At 44.6% G+C, this 13,032-nt stretch overlaps 1 protein-coding gene across 1 annotated transcript in view; it reads right to left on the bottom strand.

Moving 5' to 3' along the window:
• c6 (complement component 6) overlaps positions 1 to 13,032 on the bottom strand; it is a 58,404-nt gene that overhangs the window by 11,594 nt on the left and 33,778 nt on the right. The window lies entirely within an intron of this gene.

The raw sequence follows: 13,032 nt of genomic DNA, 5'->3' as shown, positions 1-13,032 counted from the left end.
TACAGTACAACTGTGCAGTATAGTATGTACCATCAGTGCAGTGTAGTGCCAGAGTGGGACTAGTGCCTACTTTACAACTGTGCAGTATAGTATGTACCATCAGTGCAGTGTAGTACCAGACTGGGACTAGTGCCTACTTTACAGTACAACTGTGCAGTATAGTATATACCATCAGTGCAGTGTAGTACCAGAGTGGGACTAGTGCCTAATTTACAGTACAACTGTGCAGTATAGTATGTACCATCAGTGCAGTGTAGTACCAGAGTGGGACTAGTGCCTACTTTACAGTACAACTGTGCAGTATAGTATGTACCATCAGTGCAGTGTAGTGCCAGAGTGGGACTAGTGCCTACTTTACAGTACAACTGTGCAGTATAGTATGTACCATCAGTGCAGTGTAGTGCCAGAGTGGGGACTAGTGCCTACTTTACAACTGTGCAGTATAGTATGTACCATCAGTGCAGTGTAGTACCAGACTGGGACTAGTGCCTACTTTACAACTGTGCAGTATAGTATGTACCATCAGTGCAGTGTAGTACCAGACTGGGACTAGTGCCTACTTTACAGTACAACTGTGCAGTATAGTATGTACCATCAGTGCAGTGTAGTGCCAGAGTGGGACTAGTGCCTACTTTACAACTGTGCAGTATGGTATGTATCATCAGTGCAGTGTAGTACCAGAGTGGGACTAGTACCTACTTTACAGTACAACTGTGCAGTATAGTATGTACCATCAGTGCAGTGTAGTACCAGAGTGGGACTAGTGCCTACTTTACAGTACAACTGTGCAGTATAGTATGTACCATCAGTGCAGTGTAGTACCAGAGTGGGACTAGTGCCTACTTTACAGTACAACTGTGCAGTATAGTATGTACCATCAGTGCAGTGTAGTGCCAGAGTGGGACTAGTACCTACTTTACAGTACAACTGTGCAGTATAGTATGTACCATCAGTGCAGTGTAGTGCCAGAGTGGGACTAGTGCCTACTTTACAGTACAACTGTGCAGTATAGTATGTACCATCAGTGCAGTGTAGTGCCAGAGTGGGACTAGTGCCTACTTTACAGTACAACTGTGCAGTATAGTATGTACCATCAGTGCAGTGTAGTACCAGAGTGGGACTATTGCCTACTTTAAAACTGTGCAGTATAGTATGTACCATCAGTGCAGTGTAGTACCAGACTGGGACTAGTACCTACTTTACAGTACAACTGTGCAGTATAGTATGTACCATCAGTGCAGTGTAGTGCCAGAGTGGGATTAGTGCCTACTTTACAACTGTGCAGTATAGTATGTACCATCAGTGCAGTGTAGTACCAGACTGGGACTAATGCCTACTTTACAGTACAACTGTGCAGTATAGTATGTAACATCAGTGCAGTGTAGTGCCAGAGTGGGACTAGTGCCTACTTTACAACTGTGCAGTATAGTATGTACCATCAGTGCAGTGTAGTACCAGACTGGGACTAGTGCCTACTTTACAGTACAACTGTGCAGTATAGTATGTACCATCAGTGCAGTGTAGTACCAGAGTGGGACTAGTGCCTACTTTACAGTACAACTGTGCAGTATAGTATGTACCATCAGTGCAGTGTAGTGCCAGAGTGGGACTAGTGCCTACTTTACAGTACAACTGTGCAGTATAGTATGTACCATCAGTGCAGTGTAGTGCCAGAGTGGGACTAGTGCCTACTTTACAGTACAACTGTGCAGTATAGTATGTACCATCAGTGCAGTGTAGTACCAGAGTGGGACTAGTGCCTACTTTACAACTGTGCAGTATAGTATGTACCATCAGTGCAGTGTAGTACCAGACTGGGACTAGTACCTACTTTACAGTACAACTGTGCAGTATAGTATGTACCATCAGTACAGTGTAGTACCAGAGTGGGACTAGTGCCTACTTTACAGTACAACTGTGCAGTATAGTATGTACCATCAGTGCAGTGTAGTACCAGAGTGGGACTAGTGCCTACTTTACAACTGTGCAGTATAGTATGTACCATCAGTGCAGTGTAGTACCAGACTGGGACTAGTACCTACTTTACAGTACAACTGTGCAGTATAGTATGTACCATCAGTGCAGTGTAGTACCAGAGTGGGACTAGTGCCTACTTTACAACTGTGCAGTATAGTAGGTACCATCAGTGCAGTGTAGTACCAGACTGGGACTAGTACCTACTTTACATTACAACTGTGCAGTATAGTATGTACCATCAGTGCAGTGTAGTACCAGAGTGGGACTAGTGCCTACTTTACAGTACAACTGTGCAGTATAGTATGTACCATCAGTGCAGTGTAGTACCAGAGTGGGGCTAGTGCCTACTTTACAACTGTGCAGTATAGTATGTACCATCAGTGCAGTGTAGTACCAGAGTGGGACTAGTACCTACTTTACAGTACAACTGTGCAGTATAGTATGTACCATCAGTGCAGTGTAGTGCCAGAGTGGGACTAGTGCCTACTTTACAGTACAACTGTGCAGTATAGTATGTACCATCAGTGCAGTGTAGTGCCAGAGTGGGACTAGTGCCTACTTTACAGTACAACTGTGCAGTATAGTATGTACCATCAGTGCAGTGTAGTGCCAGAGTGGGACTAGTTCCTACTTTACAACTGTGCAGTATAGTATGTACCATCAGTGCAGTGTAGTGCCAGAGTGGGATTAGTGCCTACTTTACAACTGTGCAGTATAGTATGTACCATCAGTGCAGTGTAGTGCCAGACTGGGACTAGTGCCTACTTTACAGTACAACTGTGCAGTATAGTATGTACCATCAGTGCAGTGTAGTGCCAGAGTGGGACTAGTGCCTACTTTACAGTACAACTGTGCAGTATAGTATGTACCATCAGTGCAGTGTAGTGCCAGAGTGGGACTAGTTCCTACTTTACAACTGTGCAGTATAGTATGTACCATCAGTGCAGTGTAGTACCAGACTGGGACTAGTACCTACTTTACAGTACAACTGTGCAGTATAGTATGTACCATCAGTGCAGTGTAGTACCAGAGTGGGACTAGTGCCTACTTTACAGTACAACTGTGCAGTATAGTATGTACCATCAGTGCAGTGTAGTACCAGAGTGGGACTAGTGCCTACTTTACAACTGTGCAGTATAGTATGTACCATCAGTGCAGTGTAGTACCAGAGTGGGACTAGTACCTACTTTACAGTCCAACTGTGCAGTATAGTATGTACCATCAGTGCAGTGTAGTGCCAGAGTGGGACTAGTGCCTACTTTACAGTACAACTGTGCAGTATAGTATGTGCCATCAGTGCAGTGTGGTGCCAGAGTAGGACTAGTGCCTACTTTACAGTACAACTTTGCAGTATAGTATGTACCATCAGTGCAGTGTAGTGCCAGAGTGGGACTAGTGCCTACTTTACAGTACAATTGTGCAGTATAGTATGTACCATCAGTGCAGTGTAGTACCAGACTGGGACTAGTACCTACTTTACAGTACAACTGTGCAGTATAGTATGTACCATCAGTGCAGTGTAGTGCCAGAGTGGGACTAGTGCCTACTTTACAGTACAACTGTGCAATATAGTATGTACCATCAGTGCAGCGTAGTACCAGAGTGGGACTAGTACCTACTTTACAGTACAACTGTGCAGTATAGTACGTACCATCAGTGCAGTGTAGTGCCAGAGTGGGACTAGTGCCTACTTTACAGTACAACTGTGCAGTATAGTATGTACCATCGGTACAGTGTAGTACCAGAGTGGGACTAGTGCCTACTTTACAGTACAACTGTGCAGTATAGTATGTACCATCAGTGCAGTGTAGTGCCAGAGTGGGACTAGTGCCTACTTTACAGTACAACTGTGCAGTATAGTATGTACCATCAGTGCAGTGTAGTGCCAGAGTGGGACTAGTGCCTACTTTACAGTACAACTGTGCAGTATAGTATGTACCATCAGTGCAGTGTAGTACCAGAGTGGGACTAGTGCCTACTTTACAGTACAACTGTGCAGTGTAGTATGTACCATCAGTGCAGTGTAGTACCAGAGTGGGACTAATGCCTACTTTACAGTACAACTGTGCAGTATAGTATGTACCATCAGTGCAGTGTAGGGCCAGAGTGGGACTAGTGCCTACTTTACAGTACAACTGTGCAGTATAGTATGTACCATCAGTGCAGTGTAGTGCCAGACTGGGACTAGTGCCTACTTTACAGTACAACTGTGCAGTATAGTATGTACCATCAGTGCAGTGTAGTGCCAGATTGGGACTAGTGCCTACTTTACAGTACAACTGTGCAGTATAGTATGTACCATTAGTGCAGTGTAGTACCAGACTGGGACTAGTGCCTACTTTACAGTACAACTGTGCAGTATAGTATGTACCATCAGTGCAGTGTAGTGCCAGAGTGGGACTAGTGCCTACTTTACAGTACAACTGTGCAGTATAGTATGTACCATCAGTGCAGTGTAGTACCAGACTGGGACTAGTACCTACTTTACAGTACAACTGTGCAGTATAGTATGTACCATCAGTGCAGTGTAGTACCAGAGTGGGACTAGTGCCTATTTTACAACTGTGCAGTATAGTATGTACCATCAGTGCAGTGTAGTACCAGAGTGGGACTAGTACCTACTTTACAGTACAACTGTGCAGTATAGTATGTACCATCAGTGCAGTGTAGTGCCAGAGTGGGACTAGTGCCTACTTTACAGTACAACTGTGCAGTATAGTATGTACCATCAGTGCAGTGTAGTGCCAGAGTGGGACTAGTGCCTACTTTACAGTACAACTGTGCAGTATAGTATGTACCATCAGTGCAGTGTAGTGCCAGAGTGGGACTAGTTCCTACTTTACAACTGTGCAGTATAGTATGTACCATCAGTGCAGTGTAGTGCCAGAGTGGGATTAGTGCCTACTTTACAACTGTGCAGTATAGTATGTACCATCAGTGCAGTGTAGTGCCAGACTGGGACTAGTGCCTACTTTACAGTACAACTGTGCAGTATAGTATTTACCATCAGTGCAGTGTAGTGCCAGAGTGGGACTAGTGCCTACTTTACAGTACAACTGTGCAGTATAGTATGTACCATCAGTGCAGTGTAGTGCCAGAGTGGGACTAGTTCCTACTTTACAACTGTGCAGTATAGTATGTACCATCAGTGCAGTGTAGTACCAGACTGGGACTAGTACCTACTTTACAGTACAACTGTGCAGTATAGTATGTACCATCAGTGCAGTGTAGTACCAGAGTGGGACTAGTGCCTACTTTACAGTACAACTGTGCAGTATAGTATGTACCATCAGTGCAGTGTAGTACCAGAGTGGGACTAGTGCCTACTTTACAACTGTGCAGTATAGTATGTACCATCAGTGCAGTGTAGTACCAGAGTGGGACTAGTACCTACTTTACAGTCCAACTGTGCAGTATAGTATGTACCATCAGTGCAGTGTAGTGCCAGAGTGGGACTAGTGCCTACTTTACAGTACAACTGTGCAGTATAGTATGTGCCATCAGTGCAGTGTGGTGCCAGAGTAGGACTAGTGCCTACTTTACAGTACAACTTTGCAGTATAGTATGTACCATCAGTGCAGTGTAGTGCCAGAGTGGGACTAGTGCCTACTTTACAGTACAATTGTGCAGTATAGTATGTACCATCAGTGCAGTGTAGTACCAGACTGGGACTAGTACCTACTTTACAGTACAACTGTGCAGTATAGTATGTACCATCAGTGCAGTGTAGTGCCAGAGTGGGACTAGTGCCTACTTTACAGTACAACTGTGCAATATAGTATGTACCATCAGTGCAGCGTAGTACCAGAGTGGGACTAGTACCTACTTTACAGTACAACTGTGCAGTATAGTACGTACCATCAGTGCAGTGTAGTGCCAGAGTGGGACTAGTGCCTACTTTACAGTACAACTGTGCAGTATAGTATGTACCATCGGTACAGTGTAGTACCAGAGTGGGACTAGTGCCTACTTTACAGTACAACTGTGCAGTATAGTATGTACCATCAGTGCAGTGTAGTGCCAGAGTGGGACTAGTGCCTACTTTACAGTACAACTGTGCAGTATAGTATGTACCATCAGTGCAGTGTAGTGCCAGAGTGGGACTAGTGCCTACTTTACAGTACAACTGTGCAGTATAGTATGTACCATCAGTGCAGTGTAGTACCAGAGTGGGACTAGTGCCTACTTTACAGTACAACTGTGCAGTGTAGTATGTACCATCAGTGCAGTGTAGTACCAGAGTGGGACTAATGCCTACTTTACAGTACAACTGTGCAGTATAGTATGTACCATCAGTGCAGTGTAGGGCCAGAGTGGGACTAGTGCCTACTTTACAGTACAACTGTGCAGTATAGTATGTACCATCAGTGCAGTGTAGTGCCAGACTGGGACTAGTGCCTACTTTACAGTACAACTGTGCAGTATAGTATGTACCATCAGTGCAGTGTAGTGCCAGATTGGGACTAGTGCCTACTTTACAGTACAACTGTGCAGTATAGTATGTACCATTAGTGCAGTGTAGTACCAGACTGGGACTAGTGCCTACTTTACAGTACAACTGTGCAGTATAGTATGTACCATCAGTGCAGTGTAGTGCCAGAGTGGGACTAGTGCCTACTTTACAGTACAACTGTGCAGTATAGTATGTACCATCAGTGCAGTGTAGTACCAGACTGGGACTAGTACCTACTTTACAGTACAACTGTGCAGTATAGTATGTACCATCAGTGCAGTGTAGTACCAGAGTGGGACTAGTGCCTATTTTACAACTGTGCAGTATAGTATGTACCATCAGTGCAGTGTAGTACCAGAGTGGGACTAGTACCTACTTTACAGTACAACTGTGCAGTATAGTATGTACCATCAGTGCAGTGTAGTGCCAGAGTGGGACTAGTGCCTACTTTACAGTACAACTGTGCAGTATATTATGTACCATCAGTGCAGTGTAGTGCCAGAGTGGGATTAGTGCCTACTTTACAGTACAACTGTGCAGTATAGTATGTACCATCAGTGCAGTGTAGTGCCAGAGTGGGACTAGTTCCTACTTTACAACTGTGCAGTATAGTATGTACCATCAGTGCAGTGTAGTACCAGACTGGGACTAGTACCTACTTTACAGTACAACTGTGCAGTATAGTATGTACCATCAGTGCAGTGTAGTACCAGAGTGGGACTAGTACCTACTTTACAGTACAACTGTGCAGTATAGTATGTACCATCAGTGCAGTGTAGTGCCAGAGTGGGACTAGTGCCTACTTTACAGTACAACTGTGCAGTATAGTATGTACCATCAGTGCAGTGTAGTGCCAGAGTGGGACTAGTGCCTACTTTACAGTACAACTTTGCAGTATAGTATGTACCATCAGTGCAGTGTAGTGCCAGAGTGGGACTAGTGCCTACTTTACAGTACAACTGTGCAGTATAGTATGTACCATCAGTGCAGTGTAGTACCAGACTGGGACTAGTACCTACTTTACAGTACAACTGTGCAGTATTGTATGTACCATCAGTGCAGTGTAGTGCCAGAGTGGGACTAGTGCCTACTTTACAGTACAACTGTGCAATATAGTATGTACCATCAGTGCAGTGTAGTGCCAGAGTGGGACTAGTGCCTACTTTACAGTACAACTGTGCAGTATAGTATGTACCATCAGTGCAGTGTAGTGCCAGAGTGGGACTAGTGCCTACTTTACAGTACAACTGTGCAGTATAGTATGTACCATCAGTGCAGTGTAGTACCAGAGTGGGACTAGTGCCTACTTTACAGTACAACTGTGCAGTATAGTATGTACCATCAGTGCAGTGTAGTACCAGAGTGGGACTAATGCCTACTTTACAGTACAACTGTGCAGTATAGTATGTACCATCAGTGCAGTGTAGGGCCAGAGTGGGACTAGTGCCTACTTTACAGTACAACTGTGCAGTATAGTATGTACCATCAGTGCAGTGTAGTGCCAGACTGGGACTAGTGCCTACTTTACAGTACAACTGTGCAGTATAGTATGTACCATCAGTGCAGTGTAGTGCCAGAGTGGGACTAGTGCCTACTTTACAGTACAACTGTGCAGTATAGTATGTACCATTAGTGCAGTGTAGTACCAGACTGGGACTAGTGCCTACTTTACAGTACAACTGTGCAGTATAGTATGTACCATCAGTGCAGTGTAGTGCCAGAGTGGGACTAGTGCCTACTTTACAGTACAACTGTGCAGTATAGTATGTACCATCAGTGCAGTGTAGTACCAGACTGGGACTAGTACCTACTTTACAGTACAACTGTGCAGTATAGTATGTACCATCAGTGCAGTGTAGTACCAGAGTGGGACTAGTGCCTATTTTACAACTGTGCAGTATAGTATGTACCATCAGTGCAGTGTAGTACCAGAGTGGGACTAGTACCTACTTTACAGTACAACTGTGCAGTATAGTATGTACCATCAGTGCAGTGTAGTGCCAGAGTGGGACTAGTGCCTACTTTACAGTACAACTGTGCAGTATAGTATGTACCATCAGTGCAGTGTAGTACCAGACTGGGACTAGTACCTACTTTACAGTACAACTGTGCAGTATAGTATGTACCATCAGTGCAGTGTAGTACCAGAGTGGGACTAGTGCCTATTTTACAACTGTGCAGTATAGTATGTACCATCAGTGCAGTGTAGTGCCAGAGTGGGACTAGTGCCTACTTTACAGTACAACTTTGCAGTAAAGTATGTACCATCAGTGCAGTGTAGTGCCAGAGTGGGACTAGTGCCTACTTTACAGTACAACTGTGCAGTATAGTATGTACCATCAGTGCAGTGTAGTACCAGACTGGGACTAGTACCTACTTTACAGTACAACTGTGCAGTATAGTATGTACCATCAGTGCAGTGTAGTGCCAGAGTGGGACTAGTGCCTACTTTACAGTACAACTGTGCAATATAGTATGTACCATCAGTGCAGTGTAGTACCAGAGTGGGACTAGTACCTACTTTACAGTACAACTGTGCAGTATAGTATGTACCATCAGTGCAGTGTAGTGCCAGAGTGGGACTAGTGCCTACTTTACAGTACAACTGTGCAGTATAGTATGTACCATCAGTGCAGTGTAGTGCCAGAGTGGGACTAGTGCCTACTTTACATTACAACTGTGCAGTATAGTATGTACCATCAGTGCAGTGTAGTACCAGAGTGGGACTAGTGCCTACTTTACAGTACAACTGTGCAGTATAGTATGTACCATCAGTGCAGTGTAGTGCCAGAGTGGGACTAGTGCCTACTTTACAGTACAACTGTGCAGTATAGTATGTACCATCAGTGCAGTGTAGTGCCAGAGTGGGACTAGTGCCTACTTTACAACTGTGCAGTATAGTATGTACCATCAGTGCAGTGTAGTACCAGACTGGGACTAGTACCTACTTTACAGTACAACTGTGCAGTATAGTATGTACCATCAGTGCAGTGTAGTGCCAGAGTGGGACTAGTGCCTACTTTACAGTACAACTGTGCAGTATAGTATGTACCATCAGTGCAGTGTAGTGCCAGAGTGGGACTAGTGCCTACTTTACAGTACAACTTTGCAGTATAGTATGTACCATCAGTGCAGTGTAGTGCCAGAGTGGGACTAGTGCCTACTTTACAGTACAATTGTGCAGTATAGTATGTACCATCAGTGCAGTGTAGTACCAGACTGGGACTAGTACCTACTTTACAGTACAACTGTGCAGTATAGTATGTACCATCAGTGCAGTGTAGTGCCAGAGTGGGACTAGTGCCTACTTTACAGTACAACTGTGCAATATAGTATGTACCATCAGTGCAGTGTAGTACCAGAGTGGGACTAGTACCTACTTTACAGTACAACTGTGCAGTATAGTATGTACCATCAGTGCAGTGTAGTGCCAGAGTGGGACTAGTGCCTACTTTACAGTACAACTGTGCAGTATAGTATGTACCATCAGTGCAGTGTAGTGCCAGAGTGGGACTAGTGCCTACTTTACAGTACAACTGTGCAGTATAGTATGTACCATTAGTGCAGTGTAGTACCAGACTGGGACTAGTACCTACTTTACAGTACAACTGTGCAGTATAGTATGTACCATCAGTGCAGTGTAGTACCAGAGTGGGACTAGTGCCTACTTTACAACTGTGCAGTATAGTATGTACCATCAGTGCAGTGTAGTACCAGAGTGGGACTAGTACCTACTTTACAGTACAACTGTGCAGTATAGTATGTACCATCAGTGCAGTGTAGTGCCAGAGTGGGACTAGTGCCTACTTTACAGTACAACTGTGCAGTATAGTATGTACCATCAGTGCAGTGTAGTGCCAGAGTGGGACTAGTGCCTACTTTACAGTACAACTGTGCAGTATAGTATGTACCATCAGTGCAGTGTAGTGCCAGAGTGGGACTAGTGCCTACTTCACAGTACAACTGTGCAGTATATTATGTACCATCAGTGCAGTGTAGTACCAGAGTGGGACTAGTGCCTACTTTACAACTGTGCAGTATAGTATGTACCATCAGTGCAGTGTAGTACCAGAGTGGGACTAGTACCTACTTTACAGTACAACTGTGCAGTATAGTATGTACCATCAGTGCAGTGTAGTGCCAGAGTGGGACTAGTTCCTACTTTACAACTGTGCAGTATAGTATGTACCATCAGTGCAATGTAGTACCAGACTGGGACTAGTACCTACTTTACAGTATAACTGTGCAGTATAGTATGTACCATCAGTGCAGTGTAGTACCAGAGTGGGACTAGTGCCTACTTTACAGTACAACTGTGCAGTATAGTATGTACCATCAGTGCAGTGTAGTACCAGAGTGGGACTAGTGCCTACTTTACAACTGTGCAGTATAGTATGTACCATCAGTGCAGTGTACTACCAGAGTGGGACTAGTACCTACTTTACAGTCCAACTGTGCAGTATAGTATGTACCATCAGTGCAGTGTAGTGCCAGAGTGGGACTAGTGCCTACTTTACAGTACAACTGTGCAGTATAGTATGTACCATCAGTGCAGTGTAGTGCCAGAGTGGGACTAGTGCCTACTTTACAGTACAACTTTGCAGTATAGTATGTACCATCAGTGCAGTGTAGTGCCAGAGTGGGACTAGTGCCTACTTTACAGTACAACTGTGCAGTATAGTATGTACCATCAGTGCAGTGTAGTACCAGACTGGGACTAGTACCTACTTTACAGTACAACTGTGCAGTATAGTATGTACCATCAGTGCAGTGTAGTGCCAGAGTGGGACTAGGGCCTACTTTACAGTACAACTGTGCAATATAGTATGTACCATCAGTGCAGTGTAGTACCAGAGTGGGAATAGTACCTACTTTACAGTACAACTGTGCAGTATAGTATGTACCATCAGTGCAGTGTAGTGCCAGAGTGGGACTAGTGCCTACTTTACAGTACAACTGTGCAGTATAGTATGTACCATCAGTGCAGTGTAGTGCCAGAGTGGGACTAGTGCCTACTTTACATTACAACTGTGCAGTATAGTATGTACCATCAGTGCAGTGTAGTACCAGAGTGGGACTAGTGCCTACTTTACAGTACAACTGTGCAGTATAGTATGTACCATCAGTGCAGTGTAGTGCCAGAGTGGGACTAGTGCCTACTTTACAGTACAACTGTGCAGTATAGTATGTACCATCAGTGCAGTGTAGTGCCAGAGTGGGACTAGTGCCTACTTTACAGTACAACTGTGCAGTATAGTATGTACCATCAGTGCAGTGTAGTACCAGACTGGGACTAGTACCTACTTTACAGTACAACTGTGCAGTATAGTATGTACCATCAGTGCAGTGTAGTACCAGAGTGGGACTAGTGCCTACTTTACAGTACAACTGTGCAGTATAGTATGTACCATCAGTGCAGTGTAGTACCAGAGTGGGACTAGTGCCTACTTTACAACTGTGCAGTATAGTATGTACCATCAGTGCAGTGTAGTACCAGAGTGGGACTAGTACCTACTTTACAGTCCAACTGTGCAGTATAGTGTGTACCATCAGTGCAGTGTAGTGCCAGAGTGGGACTAGTGCCTACTTTACAGTACAACTGTGCAGTATAGTATGTACCATCAGTGCAGTGTAGTGCCAGAGTGGGACTAGTGCCTACTTTACAGTACAACTTTGCAGTATAGTATGTACCATCAGTGCAGTGTAGTGCCAGAATGGGACTAGTGCCTACTTTACAGTACAATTGTGCAGTATAGTATGTACCATCAGTGCAGTGTAGTACCAGACTGGGACTAGTACCTACTTTACAGTACAACTGTGCAGTATAGTATGTACCATCAGTGCAGTGTAGTGCCAGAGTGGGACTAGTGCCTACTTTACAGTACAACTGTGCAATATAGTATGTACCATCAGTGCAGTGTAGTACCAGAGTGGGACTAGTACCTACTTTACAGTACAACTGTGCAGTATAGTATGTACCATCAGTGCAGTGTAGTGCCAGAGTGGGACTAGTGCCTACTTTACAGTACAACTGTGCAGTATAGTATGTACCATCAGTACAGTGTAGTACCAGAGTGGGACTAGTGCCTACTTTACAGTACAACTGTGCAGTATAGTATGTACCATCAGTGCAGTGTAGTGCCAGAGTGGGACTAGTGCCTACTTTACAGTACAACTGTGCAGTATAGTATGTACCATCAGTGCAGTGTAGTGCCAGAGTGGGACTAGTGCCTACTTTACAGTACAACTGTGCAGTATAGTATGTACCATCAGTGCAGTGTAGTACCAGAGTGGGACTAGTGCCTACTTTACAGTACAACTGTGCAGTATAGTATGTACCATCAGTGCAGTGTAGTACCAGAGTGGGACTAATGCCTACTTTACAGTACAACTGTGCAGTATAGTATGTACCATCAGTGCAGTGTAGGGCCAGAGTGGGACTAGTGCCTACTTTACAGTACAACTGTGCAGTATAGTATGTACCATCAGTGCAGTGTAGTGCCAGACTGGGACCAGTGCCTACTTTACAGTACAACTGTGCAGTATAGTATGTACCATCAGTGCAGTGTAGTGCCAGAGTGGGACTAGTGCCTACTTTACAG

The sequence above is a fragment of the Nerophis ophidion genome, linkage group LG17 (assembly GCF_033978795.1).
Source record: "Nerophis ophidion isolate RoL-2023_Sa linkage group LG17, RoL_Noph_v1.0, whole genome shotgun sequence".
Classification (NCBI taxonomy): domain Eukaryota; kingdom Metazoa; phylum Chordata; class Actinopteri; order Syngnathiformes; family Syngnathidae; genus Nerophis; species Nerophis ophidion.
This window is presented reverse-complemented; position numbering and strand designations above follow the sequence as displayed.